This window comes from Ctenopharyngodon idella, chromosome 17, assembly GCF_019924925.1.
Source record: "Ctenopharyngodon idella isolate HZGC_01 chromosome 17, HZGC01, whole genome shotgun sequence".
Lineage (NCBI taxonomy): Eukaryota > Metazoa > Chordata > Actinopteri > Cypriniformes > Xenocyprididae > Ctenopharyngodon > Ctenopharyngodon idella.
This window is the reverse complement of record NC_067236.1, coordinates 13,027,968-13,033,967: the sequence shown is the minus strand read 5'-3', so window position 1 is coordinate 13,033,967 and position 6,000 is coordinate 13,027,968.

Genomic DNA, 6,000 nt, shown 5'->3' with positions numbered 1-6,000 from the left:
CAGGCTCTATAAGAATAAACGAGTATTCTGACTTTGAAATAAATGTGAATAATATTGTCATAAGGTAAGATTTTGCCATCTGCAGCTTCATCAATAAACATCAGTTGATGGTACATTAGTTTGTGGCTATTTACATGGATCCTTGTTTTCAAATGTAGAAAATACTAAATGCACTAATAACAATAATTATCACCAATAAGTTGACAGTCGGTTTTGCATGATTCTTTCCCTTCAAACTCACCCTACTGTGGCTTTTACCCAGTTATACAAAAGCTAAATCTTTGATGCCCCACTTTAGACATTCTACTAACTATAAGTAACTTTGTAACAACATGTCAACTAACTCTCATTAGAGTATTATTAGACTGTCTACTAAAAAATCTGCTAACACTTTATTTTGATGATCCCCAACAGACATTCTACCGACTATAAGTAGCTTTGCAACTGCATGTCCTCTTAACCCGAACCCTAACAACTAACCCTAACCTAACAGTCTACTAATACTCTAATGAGAATCAGTTGACATGTACTTGCAAAGTTACTTACAGTTAGTAGAATGTCTAAAGTGGACCAATGAAATAAAGTGTTACAAAAAAAAAAAAAAAAAAAAGGTTCCCAAAAGAGATAACCAAACGGGAACCATATACACTACAGTTTGGGGAACGCAGACGCATCCAGACGCAGACCATGACCATACTGTACCTCCGCCCTGTGACTTCTTGAAAAGCTACTAAATGACACTATATGACATTACTTTATCTGCGCTGAATACTATGTGGTACATATGTATTTTATAGAAAGTATATAAGTCATGACCTGATGTTAGTGAGTTAACTATGATGTCCCCTTTCAAGTAAAGTCATGTCACAATAATGCATTAACAAGGCATGTGTAACCCCTCCGGTTCTGCTCTTTTTAAAAAAAAAAAAAAAAAACATAAAAAAGTGTTTATTACCTTTCTCATGCAAATCTCTTAAGTACAAGCAGCTGAATATGGAAATGTTCTAAAAACATAGTCACATAAAAATGTGCAACGTTTGCTAGATTAAGGAGGTGACACATTTTACCCACTAATACATCTTCCTATCTTATCTAACTTATGGCATAGTTTTGATGTTACAGCATTCTGTCCAGAGACAAAACTCTTAAAAGTTTTTGTGCAAAAAACAGCCCCGGTTCCAGAATCAAATCACTGGAGGTGCTTCTGAAATTACTAAGGGCGCTCTAGTAAAGTGCAGATGTAGGCTAAGCAATGGCTCCACCATAGCAGTGTACATTTAAGATTATTTACAAGTCACTTTTACCAATAACTGGAATAGAATTTTGCTACAAATATTTTTCTTTTAATCTATTAGTCTACCTTTACATTGCTTTAATGTGTTATTTATTTAACATGTCATATTTCTGTCCCGTGCAGAGTGAATCCAGTCAGCATTTAGGCTATACACATCACTTCCGAAACTTTGCAGCATGCAATTGGCCATCGGTCCTCTTAACAATAGTTTTATTCAGTGGATTATATAGGCTGTAGCCTGAAAGCAAGCCAAGACGGCTTCCTTTTACAATCACTAAAACACTGTCGCTTTGTCAGTTCATCGTGATCTCACAAAGTCCCGTTATGATTAATGAAGCTGCCAACAATGCACGATAAATCTCTTACTTACATCATGTCTACACTTTGTTTGTTAATGAGAGGTTTCGCGAGCCTGCATAACTCAACACTTAATTAAAATCTTAAACACCTCTGATTGGCCATTGCATTCAAGAGATCAACAACTATGTCTGTGATTGGCTACTTTGCTTGCCGCTGCAAAAACACATTGTAAATAGATACATTTGATGTTCTCCTGAGCGCAAAATCAAATATGCACTGGAGTGTTTGCCAAATCTGTTATTATTATATATATTATTGCAGTATCAACTGAGGGTGCTCTTGCTTGTGTTTGAGGGTGCTTAGTACCCTCTAGCACCCCCCGTAGAACTGGACCTGGGACAAACAGTCATCAAGAGGAAATGCTTGTTTAACTTTTATCTTGAAACTACAGTTGAAATGATGAAGGACACTGGGGGATCAGGACAACATTACTCGTGTGTCTTCATTAATTCTAGGTAAGCCTGCTGGCATTGATCCGTAAAGACAGATACTCATGAAAAAACTCACCCAAAAATGAAAAGTCTGTTATTAGTTACTTACCATGTCGTTCCAAACCCATTAGACTTTCATATATCTTCTTAACACAGATATTTTGACCATTCACAGTAGATCAATGAACTCTGTTTGAGAGAGCTACATCTCCAAAAAGCCAAGCTTCTTGTTTTATTATGAGCTCTGTCGCATTCTCTTTTTGCCAGCAGACTCTCTTCTGGATATGACGAGACACGTAGTGACGCACGTATGCAATTTTCTGAGAAAACCATCCCGACAGCTCTAAAATATAAACACTTATAACCGACTTACCATAGTGAATCAGAGTAAGACAAAACATGGATTTATTTTACAATCTCTTTATTCACTTTTTTAGGTTGAATATTCTTCTAATGGAGAGATATTTTCATTTAAAATATCTTCATTTGTGTTCAGAAGATGAACTAAATTATTATGGGTTTGGAACGACATGAAGGTGATAATTGATGACAGAAATTTCATTTCTCTTTAAGACATGCTATCACATAGTGTGTAATGTCACGTTACAATATGTGACTCTTGATGTATTGTGACTTTTAGCAGTTTCAAAGTTAAAGGTGTTTTGATTAATTAACATGCAAGTATAGATCCTATAATAGCTCTGGCAGAATCACACCTCGAGGAATAAAAAGAATAAAAGCAAGTATGCTTACAAGGTAATCAGATAACGACATTCCAAGGTTTAATATAATATTAGACACAGCTCTGGTAATGTATTAGTGTTGACATATTATGATTATTATTTCTCTCTAATTGTAGTCATTTCTATTTAATTACTGATATGTATCACTGATTGCATTACTCAGTTCAGCAAAGTATTTAATGGGTTTTTAAATAGCAGGATTATTGTTAAAATCTATTTTAACTACAATAATGCAATAATGCATTAAGCATTAATTCAACAACATAAGATTTAACATAAAACCCTATAACTGATAAGGAAAAAAAAAAAAAAAAAAATGAAGAAACCATTGTTCCGTAATTTCTCATTTTTTCACTTAAATTCACTTTTTTACTTCCAAAAACTACACATTTAACAGTATTTTACTGTAATATTTAATGAAATGTTCCATAACATCTATTACAGCTCTTCACCATAAAGTAACATTTAAAAATGTATTTATTTATTTATTTATTTTTACAGTTTTTCAGATTAAGTGTTTTTAACATAACTAAGTAGTACACTTAAATGTGCACTAAGTATGTTTTCTTACACTGGCTCCTCATCCTGGTTTTGGATATATATAAAATGTATGTAATTTGTGACATTGCAGCTGCAAATCACAATTTTTATAATTATTTTATTTGTTCCTTTTTTGTACAACTTTTTATAATTTGCAAAATATCACCTAAGGGTCATATAAATCTATTCTAGGCCTACTTAAGTCAGGTTTAATTTTATTTAAATTGGTTCTTATTCTCACAATGGAAAATTATTTTTGCTGGATCTAAGTATAACCTGTTTTTTAAATGCAGTATTCTGTTAGCTTTTAGGCGCTACACAACGAGCCGTTGCTAAGTTGCCTTTTTCCTCCCATTCTAAAAGACATACGTCAACACAGAGGACATTGTGTCAGATGCACACTTGCTCATTATTTGTGTGCTGTGCATGACACATACATGAAGGGCATGACAAGTTCTTTCATTCAGGGTCGTACATCAGCCCAACTGTAGTGTGATCCTTTACAAGACATTTAAGGCTCATAAAATTTGACCTGAGATGTTAAAGACAAAATAGAGAGACAGATTCTATGTAGAGAAATAAAAAATAACAAACTTGACACATTGAGGTACTGCATTGTTTACATTCACAGGCTGTGAACACACCGGCAATGAGCTCCAATGATGTCTTAAAGAGGCTCTTTTACACTACAATTAGCAGTGCAGTAAACAGCTTGTTCATGGACTCCATTTCGCTGTGCCGCCAAGTGTTACTAGAGAAGCTATTTAGCCTCCGTTCAACACTGCTCAAAGCATTTTTGACCTTGGCTAAGTGCTTCATAGCTCTGAATGATTTATTAAAAATAACTGCATCTGCCTGAAGACTCGGTGTGATATGCTGAAAGAGGATGACTGCAGTGCTGAAGAATAAAAATCTCTGCAGATAACTGAGGATCTTGCACACACGGATTTCAACAAAATAAGATTGTAGCTTTTTCCTTTTTGTAGTACTCTATAGTAAAATCTTGAAAACCTTTTTCCATCATTTATTTTTTGTGACTTTTCAAATGCCTTGGTAACCACACGTGAACAAACAAGAACCAACTATGAGTAACACAGGGATTTAAATACATAAGGCAAACAAAGGAAACTAAACAAGACAAAACTAATCAGTAACTAAGGCATCCAACAAGGGGTACTCAAGAACTTATCAGAAAGGGAATACAAGAAACAGAAATACAAGAACAAAATGACAACTAATCTGAGCATAACTTTTAGGGTACCTGTATTTACATGCAGGTATTTTTTAAAAATAAAATACAATGTAAAACATGTATGTACACAATAAGTGCGTTGTATCAAATGATTAATTTAAATGTTACGTAAGCAATAAGGTATGAGAGGCTTGCTGTATCGTGTATCTGTAGCGGAGTGCCTACAACCCCTTCAGCCTTGACTTATTCACGATACAGCACTAGCCTTGAGTACCTTATTGCTTTTATAAAACGGTTACCACACAATACAAATATTAAAGCCAAGAATATGTAACAATGCAACTTTCATGAAGTAAACTCTTAGTAAAGGCCTTCCTTCCTCCGGAAAAAAATAGTCCCTGACCGTGAACAGCAACAGAAGTTACATTATTACGCCATTTGATGGTGGCAAAGACTGTGTGTCAGTCAGTAGTGAAGACTTTTACATTTAAAAGACTGAATTGTTGTGAACACAGAACAAGACGCAACTGACAAATGCTTTGACTAGCGCTGTCAGTCATAGGAAAACCCCTTAACTGTTAAAAGGACAAGATAATACATCGGAGATTTGAACAGATTTTTTATTATGAACATAGGACTGACCTGAAGGAAAATGCTAAATCTGAATACAGGTAATAAACTCGCTCACTCGATCTTTTTCTCACAATACTCTTCTACATAATACAGTAAGCTTCAATGAAAAACAATATCAATTGAGAACATACAGTTTACGTTGCTAAGTGTGGTTGCTAAGGGTGTTTTGTAGTGATACACAGAACTGTTGGGTGATGCGGTCATAGCCGTGTTTTATCGTGAATAAAACACAGCTATTGACCAATCAGAATCAAGGATAGGAACTAACCGTTTTATAAATAGTAGTTAAATACACTTAATATAAAGTGGGTCCACAGATACAAAAGTGCCCACAGTTGAAGAAACATTCAAGTGCAAAAAATGCTTTGACACCATTCTAAAATTTCCAATGCGTGAACTTTTATGCATTCACCACTATTCACTCAAATGCCTCTTTCATCAGTGCTTCCTCGTAAATAATCACACCTCTGAAGTTATTGATTGTGCAGTCAACACACTGATTAAATCTGTTTGACATAGTTACATCGACTGTCTAAAATTGGCTGTGTGTTCTGAGATATTTGGATTTGACAGCATTCTCAATCAATTTTTTTTTATTTTTTTGCCAAGGACTGAAGATGAGACAGAAAATTGTTAGATAGTAAAAGAGATATGGGAATAGAACCAGGACGAATCATAGGCCAGACTCAAACTTAGAAAACTGCAGAAGGTTAAAGAAGCAGAACCAGGTTTACTGTGCCAGAACAATTCACATGAGCAGGAGTGCTGTTGCTCTGAACAGTATGGCTGTGGTTTGGCAGCAGATAA